Consider the following 12,590-nt stretch of genomic DNA (forward strand, 5'->3'; position numbering starts at 1 on the left):
TGGAAAGTCAGACAGTTCAGCAATGCGACATTGAAACAATGTTGAATGAAACCATTAAAATTCAAACAATGTGGAGATACAGTCTCACTGCCCATCCCCAGCGCCCCTGCTCATAGGTAAGCCACTGGGACTCCCAACTTGGGACTCCAAGTACGTGCATATACACCGAATTACCGTGCTGGCTTGGGCTTTAAACTACGCTTCTACCTCGCCTTCACGATTTCTTGGTTTTAAGCAATTATTTACTAATAACCAACGTGAAAAATGTACAGTTTGAGTCACTTCCGTCACCTCCTTCTCCAACCCCCTCCTCCTGATTTTGTTGGTTGGGTTTTTTACTGACTGGTTCTTATTTGTTACTTTTAAAACTTAAGTATTATGCTTAAACTGCTGTTTCTTGCTCTGTAATCTTTAGATACTGGTTTTTCACTTACCAATGTGTATGCACCCCTGCATATTTCTGCACATCTCCCTCTTTCTTCAAGTACTGTTAACGGGGTTATTTTGTCAGGTTTGTCTAAATGGGGGTGCCTGGGTGGCTCAGTCGTTAAGCGTGTGCCTTCTGCTCAGGTCATGATCCCAGGGTTCTGGGATCGAGCCCCGCATCGGGCTCCCTGCTCTGCCGGAAGCCTGCTTCTCCCTCTCCCACTCCCCCTGCTTGTGTTCCCTCTCTCGCTGTGTCTCTGTCAAATAAATGAATAAAACCTTTTTTTTAAAAAAAAAGTTTGTCTAAACAGCATCAAAGGTTTAGAAATAGCCAAAGTAAAACTGGTGAATCAGTGATGTAGTAATTAGTAAAAATGTATTGTGTACAGAGCTAAAAAGACAGTTTGCAAACTGGGAGCGCACACACCAAAACACAGAATGAGGCTCGGGGGGTAATACGGTTATAAAGCAGCTCATCTAATGAGAAAACAGTGACTGTTCATTCTTCACAGTGATTGTTCGCAATATTAGAATTCTCCCAAATGATAGGGAATTGGCCAGTGGTTAGCTCATACCAACCTAGGAGAGCAGTTAAAGTTTTGCTTATGATTTCCAGAGGCATAGGCAATAAATAACCCAGGTCAAGTTAGCCTTGCAAAATAAGCCAAATTAAGCTTTGCCTGTATGACTAAACTGGTTTCATCTGCTCAGGGAATTTTCAAGGCTGGTCTCTGTTTGTTTTTTATTTTAACAAGGGAAAACAGAGTTTAGAAAGTTATGTTTAAATAAACAGTGTTTAGTGAAGAACCAGGGCAGGCTGACTGGATGCACAGAATAGGAAATCTGTCCTATGGCAGGCATGCCTCTCCGAGGGGAGATTCCAAGAGTCAAGGGCAAATCAATTCTCTTCCCTTAAATGCCATCAAATACTGAACCGTTTATGTCGCTGAAACATTGAGTGTCACTGAAAAGGAACCCTGAATATGTTTAGTTTGTTTTACTTTGGGAATGAATATTCTTGTGCAGTTTTCCCTCCCTGGTGTTTCTCTTTTTTTTTTTTAAAGATTTTATTTATTCATTTGACAGAGAGAGACACAGCGAGAGAGGGAACACAAGCAGGGGGAGTGGGAGAGGGAGAAGCAGGTTCCCTGCAGAGCAGGGAGCCCGATGCGGGACTCCATCCCAGGACTCTGGGATCATGACCTGAGCCGAAGGCAGTCGCTTAACCAACTGAGTCACCCATGCGCCCTCCCTCCCTGGTGTTTCAAAATGATCTTCTTCCTTGATGATAGAGAAAAAAAAAATTACTCCATCGTTCATATCTTCCAGCAGTTTAATACATTTTGAGTACGTGCATATACACCGCCTTCTTTCTAGGACGATTTGCATAAAAGTTACCCTGGGATTAACTTTTCCTTACTTTTAGTTTCCCAGTGCTTGGGGGCTTATGCATTGTCTTTCTTCAGTTTATTTTTCCTTTTGCTGCAGTGGATCCCTAAATTACTTTTTCAAAACAAAAAGTCTAGAGGTGTTTGCATGTCTGAAAATGAGTTTTTGCATGTCTGAAAATGTATTTTGCTCCCCTAATATCTGATTAATGTTTTAATTCTACATTTAAAATCCTTTCCCTCCAGAACTTTGAAGACCTTTCTCTATTGCCGTCTAGAATTTAAGCATCACTGAACAGAAAGCAGCAGTTCACAGTACGGAGCCAGACTGCTGGCTTGAAGTCTTGGTCTGCCACCTGCTTGCTGTGCGGCCAGGGTAAGTTTCTCAGTATTTTCATCCAAAAAATGATGGTGATGATGATATAATAGTTAGCTAATATGTATAAAGTGAAGCAGCTGCTCACACATAGTATGGAAGTGTTAGTGCCTTTTAAAAAATCAATTTCATCATCGTCATTGTCTTCCATGTATCCTGGGTGTTCTGAAATATCATGATACCATAGCTGTGTGAGTCTTTTTTGCTTCATGAACTTGGTACTTAGAAGACCCTTTCAAGTATCTTCCTTTAGTTCTGGGAAATAAAAAAAACTTTTTAAAAAGAATTTTATGCCTTCCACTTTCTCTCTTTTCTCTTTCTCAGATGTCTTGGTTAAATGTAGGCTCTTTTGGATCAAGATGATGTGTTTCTTGTCTATTTTTTTTTTCTTCTTCTCAGATTTTCCATTTTTCTGTCTTTTCTATATTCCGGAAGATTTTCTCATCTATTTCTTCCACCTGATTTATTACATTCTAAATTTCTGCATTCATGTCTTTAATTATCACAAACGGTTTCTTGTTCTGTGCTCCTTTTGGTTCACTTTGGAGTTTTTAATGAATGTAATAACTATCCATATCTCTTTGTGGCACTTAGATTTTTTTTTGATCACAATTTCTGCTAAATTATCTCCATTCCTCCCAGAATGTGATGGACCATAGTCCTTTATAGATGCCTCACTTTTTTTTTTTTTAACATTTTAAAAATTTTTTAGAGAGAGAGCATGAGCAGGGGGCAGGGGCAGAGGGAGAAGGAGAGGGACAAGCAGATTCTGCCCTGAGTGGGGAGCCCACAGTGGGGCTCAATCCCAGGACCCCGAGATCATGACCTGAGCCGAAGCCAGAAGCTTAACCAACTAAGCCACCCAGGCGCCCTAATGCCTCACTTCTTTTGAACAATCTTCTTATATCTTAATCCTTTTCCATGATATTAATTGCACCCTCCCATAATTGACATTTTAAGAGAATCACATTTTGCTACTCCCTGTAACTAGGACATAGACTTTGCTTCTGCCAATCAGAACATGCTCCTTTGAGAAGTTTGATTCTAAAGTGAGTTACAGGAGGAAACGGCCAGGACACCTGACATCTATTTTGTACTGCAGGAAACAGAGGCAGCATTTCTCTGGGATCTGCAGCAGGGGCCACAGTGGCTCCCTTACCAGACTAGGTCCATAGTATGGTTCTGGAAGATGTTCCTGGAGACTCAGCCCAGAGTTGGTTCCTCCAGTCCTTTTAAAGTTTGTCTAAGATGCGTAATACCCAAAATAAGTACTTCCCTGATAATGGCTTTCTAGCTGGATTTACCCCCGTATTCCAGATTTTTTCTTTTTCAAACTGCTCATATGGCCTTGCCACATGGACATTCAATGAACCCCACCTCTTGGTATTCATGTCCTTGTGTTATCCTCTTTCACTGAGTGTAGGCAGGCTGGCCATATTGGCTCACTTCTAATCATTACAATATGGCAACGTAAGGGGATGTCACCTCTCAGATTACATAATAAAAAGAGCATAGCTTCCATTTTGGGTGCCCACTCTCTCTGGCTCATTCATGGATCATTCACCCTGGGAAAAACCAACTGCCATGTACTAAAACAGCCCTGTGGAGAGGCCTAGGTGGCAAGATCCTAAGGCCTACCAAAATCCATGTCAGTGAGCTTGGAAACTAGGTCCCCTCACTCTCAGTTGAGCTTTTGAATGAGACCACAGCCCCAGCCAGTAGCTTGACAGCAGTGTCATGAGAAAGCTTAGCTAAAGGCACCCAGCTCAACAGCACCCGCATCTGACTCACAGAAACTGTGAGATAATAAATGTTTGGTGTTTGACAGCGTTTGCACAGAACTAGAACAAATAACCCTAAAATTTGTATGGAACCACAAAAGACCCTGCGTAGCCAAAGCAATCTTGAAAAAGAACAAAACTGGAGGCTTCAGAATCCCATGTTTCAAAATATACGATAAAACTATAGTAATCAAAACAGTATGGTACTGGCACAAGCAGAGACCCATAGAACAGAATAGGGAGCCCAGGAACAAACCCACAATTATATGTTTAATTAATCTATGACAAAGGAGGCCAGAATACACAATGCGAAAAAGACCGTCTCTTCAACAAATGGTGTTGGGAAAACTGGACAGCTACATGCAAAAGAATGAAACTGGACCACTTTCTCCCACCATACACAAAAATAAACTCAAAATGGATGAAAGACCTAAATGTGAGACCTGAAACCATAAAAATCCTAGAAGAGAGCACAGACAGTAACTTCTCTGACATCAGCCATAACAACTTTTTTCTAGATATGTCTCCTGAGGCAAGGGAAAGCAAAGCAAAAATAAACTATTGGGACTACAGCAAAATAAAAAGCTCTAACCAGCAAAGGAAACAGACAACAAAACAAAAACACAACTTACTCAATGGGAGAAGATATTTGCAAATTATATATCCAATAAGGGGTTAATATCCAAAATATATGAAGAACTTATACAATGCAACACCAAAAAACCCCCCAAATAATCCAAAAGACATAACCAGACATTTCTTCAAAGAAGACCTACAGATGGCCAACAGACACATGAAAAGATGCTTAGCATCACTCATCATCAGGGAAATGCAAATCAAAACAACAGTGACCTATCACCTCATACCTGTCAGTGGCTAAAATCAACAACACAAGAAACAACAGGTGTTGGTGAGGATGCAGACAAAAAGAAATCCTCAGGCACTGTTGGGAATGCAAACTGGTGCAGCCACTATGGAAAACAGTATGGAAGTTACTAAAAAAATTAAAAACAATTAGCATATGATCCAGTGATTTCTCTACTGGGTATTTACCCAAAGAATATGAAAACACTAATTTAAAAAGATATGTGCACCCCTGTGTTTATTGCAGCATTGTTTACAATAACCAAGATATGGAAGCAACCTAAATGTCCATCAATAGATGAATGGATAAAGAAAATGTGGTGCGTGTGTATATATGTATTCCACACAATGGAATATTTCAAGGATGAAATCTTGCCATTTGCAACAACACGGTTGGATCTAGTGGGTAGAATGCTAAGTGAAATAAGTCAGTCAGAGAAAGACAAATACCATATGATTTCACCCATGTGGAATTTAAGAAACAAGCGAACACAAAGAGAAAATTATTTTAGGAGACAAACCAAGAAACAGACTCGTCTACCAAAATCCATGTGAGTGAGCTTGGAAACTAGGTCCCCTCACTCTCATTTGAGCTTTTCAATGAGACCACAGCCCCACCTGTCTGAATATGGTTCAATGGTTACTGGAGGGCAGGTGGGTGGGGAGATGGGGGAAATAGGTGAAGGGGATTAAGAGTACACTTGTGATGAGCTGAGTAATGTATAGAATTGTTGATCACTATATTATATACCTGAAACAAATATAACACTGTTGATTTTTAAAAATTATTTAATGAATTAAAAAAGTGTGTGGTGTTTTTCAGCCACTAAGTTTGGGGGTAATTTGTTAGGTAGCAATAGCTAAAGAGTACATTCATCACAAATTTAACTTGTCTAAAACCAGACTCCTGATCTTTACTCCTGCCCGCAACGTGCTCCTCCTCTCAGACTCCCTCATCTCTGTGAATGACTGCCCTATCCTTCCAGTGGCTGAGACCAAAAGCTTGGAATCACCCTTGGCTTCTCCTTCTCTCTCTTGACTGATAACCAAGCCATCAGCAATCCCTGTCAGATCTACCTTCACAGTATTTCTAAAATCTGCCCCTTTCTGCTCATCTCTGCTGTACTCGCCCTGGATGAAACCACTGTCCTCTGATATGGATGATTGTGCTAGTGTCTTCACGGGTCTCCTTCCCTCCATTTTTATCCCTCTACAGTCTCTTTCCAACACAAAGCCAAAGTGACCCATTTAAAGATAAAATCATTTTTCTCCTTGGCTCAAAGCTCTCTAATGGTTCCGCATCTGGCTAGTGAAGACGGTCTTTAGAATGACTTGAAAGACCTGTGTGGTCTGACCTTCTCTCCAAGCTCTCTTCCCTTTCCCAAGCCATCCTGGAGCCCATCTCAGGGCCTTTGCATTTGCTGTTCTTCGGCCAGAAGGCCTGGACACACCCGATGGTAAGGGAGGGATTGTCTCCTTTGTCCGTTGCCATATTCCCCATACCAAGTGCTCTGCCCAGTTTAGAGTAGGTCTTTAAATATCCATTGATCACATGTATAAACTCAGAGTGGATGCGGTGCTCCGCAGCTAAAAGCCCTGAGCAATACACAGCATCCATTGTTTGATCTGTTTGTCCTTTGTGCAGGAGCTTTGCTCTGCATGCCTAAGACTGTTGCCTCTTTGTATTTAATTGTGAAACACTGGTTCATTCATGTAGGTAGTTAACATGATTTTCTCTGTCTTTAGTGGCCTCTTCCCTGAATGAGAGGGCTGACTATACGGTGTGTGTGCGGCATGTGCGTGCATGCTTATTTTGGGTGGGGGTTACTGGGCATATCCAATGGCAGCCTTCACTAAAATCTTTCACTAAAGCATATTCATGTTAGGAACAGGCAGATACATTGGGTTTCTTCCCCCAAAATGTCCAAATGAGGCTGGCTTTCTCTCCTTCGAGGACTCAACCACCCTGTATTGTCCTGGTCCGATTTTTGGAGCATTTTCCTCCGGCTTCAGTCCAGGGGCAAATCCCACCATCACTGGTAGGGGTGAGGGATGCTGCTACTTGAGGTTTTTCTATCATTTCCATCAATTCTGCTCTTCATCCCATGTTTGTCCCCAGAGGCACCCAGATGCAAGAACTCTGCTGTGTGTCTTGGTAGGGGGGGCTCCTTCCCTGTTTTTTTTTTTTTTTTTTTTTGGTGTGTTCCCCCTTCTACCTCCCCTATTCCTGGTATTCACCATTTAAGACTGCAGATGCCCGTTCCCCTGCTCCCTTTTCAATTCTAAGCAATTCTGTGAGTTTATTCTCGTTACTTCTTTTTTTTGCTCCTCTCATGTCAGTGAGTTTTCAGGAAAACGAGGTGGTAAACTCAAATGCACACTATGTCATATTCAATCAGACATGCACGATATTGTAATTTTTGCTTCTTGCCACCCTCCTTAGATGCTAGTTTTATTTTTCCACTCGCCTTCATTTTCTTTTACCAGATGCTTTTGTTCCTGGTGTTATGAAATTTTACAATGATATGCCTCTTGGTGGAGGCGGGTTTTTTTATTCATTGTACTGAACAGAGTCCCTCCCTTGCTTCTGGAAAAATTTCCCCTATTTTTGATAGTTTTCTACTCACTACTTTATCTTCCTAGAATTCCTATTTGTTAGAAGTTTTACCTCCTGGATAGATTAGCCATCTCTCTCATCTTTTTTTTTTTTTTTTTTTTTTTTGGTTGTCTTCTTGTGAGCTTTCCTCATCTCCTCCTCCTTCAACTGAATTTATTTTGGCTATCCTGCTTTTAATTTCCAAGAGCTCTTTTTATTCTCTATTTGTTCCTTGTTTTGGGCCTTTCTTGTTTTTTTGTTTGTTTGTTTTTTGTTTTTTTGTTTTTTTTAGATTTTATTTATTTTTTTGACACAGAGAGAGAGAGATAGCGAGAGCAGGAACACAAGCAGGGGGAGTGGGAGAGGGAGAAGCAGACTCCCCACTGAGCAGGGAGCCCAATGTGGGACTCGATCCCAGGACCCTGGGATCATGACCTGAGCCGAAGGCAGACGCTTAACGACTGAGCCACCCAGGCGCCCCGGGCCTTTCTTGTTTTATGAATATAATATCCTCTCTTACCTCCTGGAAGATCAGAGCCCTGTTTTTGTTTGTTTTAATCTATTTCCTCTGGATTTACTTCTTCTCTTTGCTTTGGATGGCTTTCCCAAATATTTGGAGATTCCTAACTGTATGCTCTGTTACATAGATAAACTGAGGCATATAAAGAATTTTAAGAGTTTGAGCACCAATCTTTTGAATTGGGTAAGACCAGACTGAACACGGTGAAGATTAGCTTGGCTGGCAGGAGACCCGGGAAGGCTTACAGAGAGCAAGTGTGGAAGCAAACAGACGAAATGATCTGATGGGCTGTGGCTTAGTTGGCTGTTTGTGATTGGTCGTCCGTAGCCTTTTGATTTCATAACCCGGAGGCATTTATAGGCTTAGATTTTGGTTTGCTTATGTAGGCCACCATGACATTAGAGACACTGCAGGCCGATGGGGTGTGTAATTAATTAAACAGCTATATTCAAGAGTAAGACCAGGCGTGAGTTTCATTTGTTCACTTTAGAATACTTTGGACCATTGGGCATTTGTATGGAGGTCATTTCTCTGGGATCCTGAGTGGTGTGTATATCGCAGGACGCTCAGTCCCACATTGGGTGGCAGGAATAATGGTCACAGAATGGCAAACATCAGCAATTAAGTGTCATTGTCTAAACATGATTACCCCCCACCCCCCACCCCCGGGAGGATACTAAGCTATGCCGTTACCATATTTTACTGTTATTATCCTGTCATCTGTGACCAACTTGAGGACCCGTACTGTTATTTACTTTTACCTTGATGTTCCTTGAGGTCGCAATAAATGCATGTGGAATGATGAGTGGATAAGCTCAGCCCGGCAGGGATTTGCTCCTGGCCTTGCCCCGCACCTCGAATAACACGAGCCTAACAATGCTGTGACCAACTGACGACTGTGTCAAGGTCCCTGCCCGGGGCCCTGAGTGATCGGTCCATCCCGGTGAGGCAGCTCAGCCCTCGTGTGACCAGTACAAAGGTGCGCATGCGCCCGGGGCCCGGGGGGCGGAGTCTCACCTCTGCTGTGTCCGGTCGCTGCAATGAACAGCGAGGCTGAGTGTGTGGTTGCATCCTTTTTGCCAAAGCTGAACAGAGAGCTTACGGCTTCCAGCAATACGGTAATCTCAAGCTACCCTCGTGTCTGTTCACTCTGGGTATTTCCCCCTTTCATATTTTCCATATTAAAGAGCGATCAGCGTCTTACCAGCCCTGCCATTTTGCCATTTCACTAACTTGGAGAGCCACTTGTCATCTGAAAATGTGCCCTCTTTGAGACCAGTGGAGAACACGATATTCGTTTCCATCTAGAAAAAGGAGCACGATCCCTATTCTCATTTCCCTCTTCAAGTCCCTTTGTGTCAGATTTGTCCCGATGCCAAGATCGTTAATATTTTAAACAGGCTTTCTTAAGATTTTTAAAAAGTACAAATGGATGGTGCTTTCCTATTTAAGCACATGTTACTCACTTGCCTCACACTAAGTCCGATGAGGGATGAAGAGAAAAAAAATTCTCTTCAGAGTTTCACAATCTAGTGGAGGAAAAACACACGAACATAACTAAGTTTGGCAAATGTTGTATTATTATTAACAACTCAGGAACAGTATTTCGCGGATAGAGAATAAACTCATGGTCTCTCTGTGACCCCAGCTGGGTATCCACGAATGACTCTCAAATATATAAGTAAAATTTAAAATCAGGAAAATTACCTTGTGCTTTGCTTTTATCATTTCCACTTAAGATTTGTAAATTAACAAATGGAAATCCAAAGTGACAGGCAGGTGTGAAAGAGAACTCAAAGAAACAGCTGCTTTAAGGAATAATATTGAAAATGTATAAAAGCTGTTAATAAATAAAAAGAAGCCCATATGTGTATTTTTAAAATCCCAAACATTTCTTTCCTGGCTTCTTCACAATCCCAAAGTATAAATAGCTTTTTTTTTTTTTTAAATCAAATCTGCCCAGATTTCTGCAGACCCTCAAGGAAGCATAAAGAATAAGACATGAGTCGATGTGAAAGATTACGTTAGAAATGGTGGTTTTTAAAAAGGAAAGTGGAGCAAAGCATGAAACACCGAGCTCAGGCTCAGGAATGTGTCTGGGGAACTAGTCGGTGGGGAGGCAGGTTTGACACAAGAGCAGCTTGATTAAAACCCTCAGTGGAGCCCTTGGATTGTCAGAGATCTCGTGGGGGTGCAGAGGTTGGGAAGGCTCCAGACCTCCTCAGTCCCCTTCCACCACCACCAACAAAGACCAAAGCAGCTCTGCACGTGTCTCTCTCTCTCTCTCTCTTTTTTAAGATTTTATTTATTTATTTGACAGAGCGAGCACAAGCAGGGGGAGTGGGAGAAGGAGAAGCAGGCTCCCCTCTCAGTAGGGAGCCGGATGCAGGGCTCGATCCCAGGACCCTGAGATCATGACCTGAGCCGAAGGCAGACGCTTAACTGACTGAGCCACCCAGGCGCCCCCGGGCATGCCTCTTTTTTAGACTGGACTTCTGCATGGGGTTCTATTTGGACCCAGGGTTTGGGCAGTTCCACAAAGTTTAAATGAGGGTTATCGCATCAGCACAAAGAACCGCTCCGGAGAACGGAAGGTGCACAGCGGCCCTAAATCAAAACTGAATCATGAAGGCGAGCAAGACAGAGAGACTTCGGGAATCCTGGCAGGTGCTTGATAAAGTAAATAGAACAAATCAATCCCAACAGTGTCTAGGGCTCCGGAGGAAAGGCCAGGGCAATCAGAAGTCATTAAAGCTCGATATCATGACCTGAATGGCCATCTCAGGTCATTGCGAAGGAACGACCTAGAAATCCACCTAGGAGCAACGCTCCAAGAGAGCTAGTGGGTGAAGATTTTAAACATCAGAATTACAGACAGGCTTTTCCAAGGATTTAAGAAGAACGAAAACATTGAGGGATGGAAGAACAAGACAAATTTGGAGTTTACCCCTTCACACATAGCGACTAGCAAAGGAAGCCTTGGAGAAAATGTGCAGGAAGCTAGGAGCTAGGGGGTTGTCCGTGTTCCTGCAGGCTGACCAGCTTGAACTTTCAAGGTCGCTTGACCTTTCACCTGACCTTTAACATAGACCACATTGACCGTTCTTTTAGAAACCCAACAGGGGTTTGTAAGAGGTACAGAAACGCTCTGTCAACCCCAAATCCCACAGCTGTGAGGACTCTCCTGAGGAGCACTACTGATCTGAATTACGTGGGGGCTTTTCTGAAAGAGCAGTTGCCTCAGACCTTCCCAGAGGGCGTGGTTAGTGACAGAACATCAAGGTCTGTACGTCAGACCACAAAAATAGGGGAAGCACAAGATATAAACTCGACTCTTACAAAGATTTCAGATTTCTGGGTTCATCCACACACCTGGCCTCCATTGCGCTCAATGTAGGATCCCAATAATTCCGTTTTAAATGAATAAATCAGCATGTCAGGCACTGAGGCTGACACTAGGAATACAGGGGTAAGAATTTACCACTGTAAATTGTGGAATTTTTTCAAGACTTTGTTTATTTGAGAGAGAGAGAGATTGAGCATGAGAGAGCGAGCGCAAGTGGGTGGGGGGCAGAGGCAGAGGGAGAAGCAGGCTCCCCGCTGAGCAGGGCTCGATCCCAGGACCCCAGGATCATGACCTGAGCTGAAGGCATATGCTTCACCGGCTGAGCCACCCAGGCGCCCCAAGACCTGTGGAATTTAAAGCCCTGTAGCTTGAAAGCAGAATGAAGAGAAATCAAGACATTACAATTTACTGCAGCAGCATGCAAGTAAAACAAGAAAGCAAGTCACTGTAATAATTAAAAACGTATTTAGAATCTAGTGGTGAAAAAAATCTAAATGTATCACTTATGTTTAAGTTGAACAGATGAAATCCTCTGGGTAAAGAGCCACTGACAGAATTATGAGCAAAATGTAATTATCTGCTACTTACAGAGACACACAACGCAAAGTCCTATGTAAACTGAAAGCTATGTGAAAGCACAGCTGTTAATAGCCTGCTCTCCTACAAGATGTAATGAGGTCCTACGAGGTACAACATACCCTAATTCCTCCTGCTGCCTCGTCAAGGCTGATGAACACATAGCGAATACATGAGAAAATTCGGATATTGGATTATGTGATGGGAAAATGCACACTTTTCCTAGCAGTATAAGAAAAAAATAATAGGGGCGCCTGGGTGGCTCAGTCAGTTAAGCATCTGCCTTCGGCTCAGGTCATGATCCCAGGGTCCTGGGATCGAGCCCCGCATCGGGCTCCCTGTTCCGTGGGAAGCCTGCTTCTCCCTCTCCCACTCCCCCTGCTTGTGTTCCCTCTCTCGCTGTCTGTCAAATAAATAAATAAAATCTTAAAAAAAAAAATAAATTGAGCCACCTTCTAGGCACCATTAATCATGGTTCCAACTCTCAAAAATAAAGTGATAAATTCCATTGCTGGCGATCAGGAGAAATATGTATTCGTACTACATTGCCTAGTGACACTGTAAATGGGATCTGTCCGGGGACAGTAAGGAAATATTGCAACAAAAACTATGAAATTGCTCAAGTCCTTTGTTCTGGCATCGCTGCTGAATCTCAAGGAAATATCCTGGGGCGGGGTGGGGGGAAAGTTGTTTTTATTTTTTAAAACAATGTTCATA

The 12,590-nt window shown here is 42.7% G+C and overlaps 1 long non-coding RNA gene across 1 annotated transcript in view; it reads left to right on the forward strand.

Annotated features, from left to right (window-relative positions):
- Positions 1-12,590, forward strand: part of LOC123843352 (uncharacterized) — a 43,510-nt gene continuing 30,920 nt past the window's right edge. Inside the window, exons 1-2 of the long non-coding RNA XR_010411373.1 lie at positions 1-116; positions 2,061-2,190. This is a non-coding gene — a long non-coding RNA (uncharacterized LOC123843352). The remainder of the gene's footprint in view (positions 117-2,060; positions 2,191-12,590) is intronic.

This window comes from Mirounga angustirostris, unplaced genomic scaffold (genome assembly GCF_029215605.1).
Source record: "Mirounga angustirostris isolate CCGP_5_RB_7025 unplaced genomic scaffold, mMirAng1.0.hap1 SCAF_5, whole genome shotgun sequence".
Taxonomy (NCBI): Eukaryota; Metazoa; Chordata; class Mammalia; order Carnivora; family Phocidae; genus Mirounga; species Mirounga angustirostris.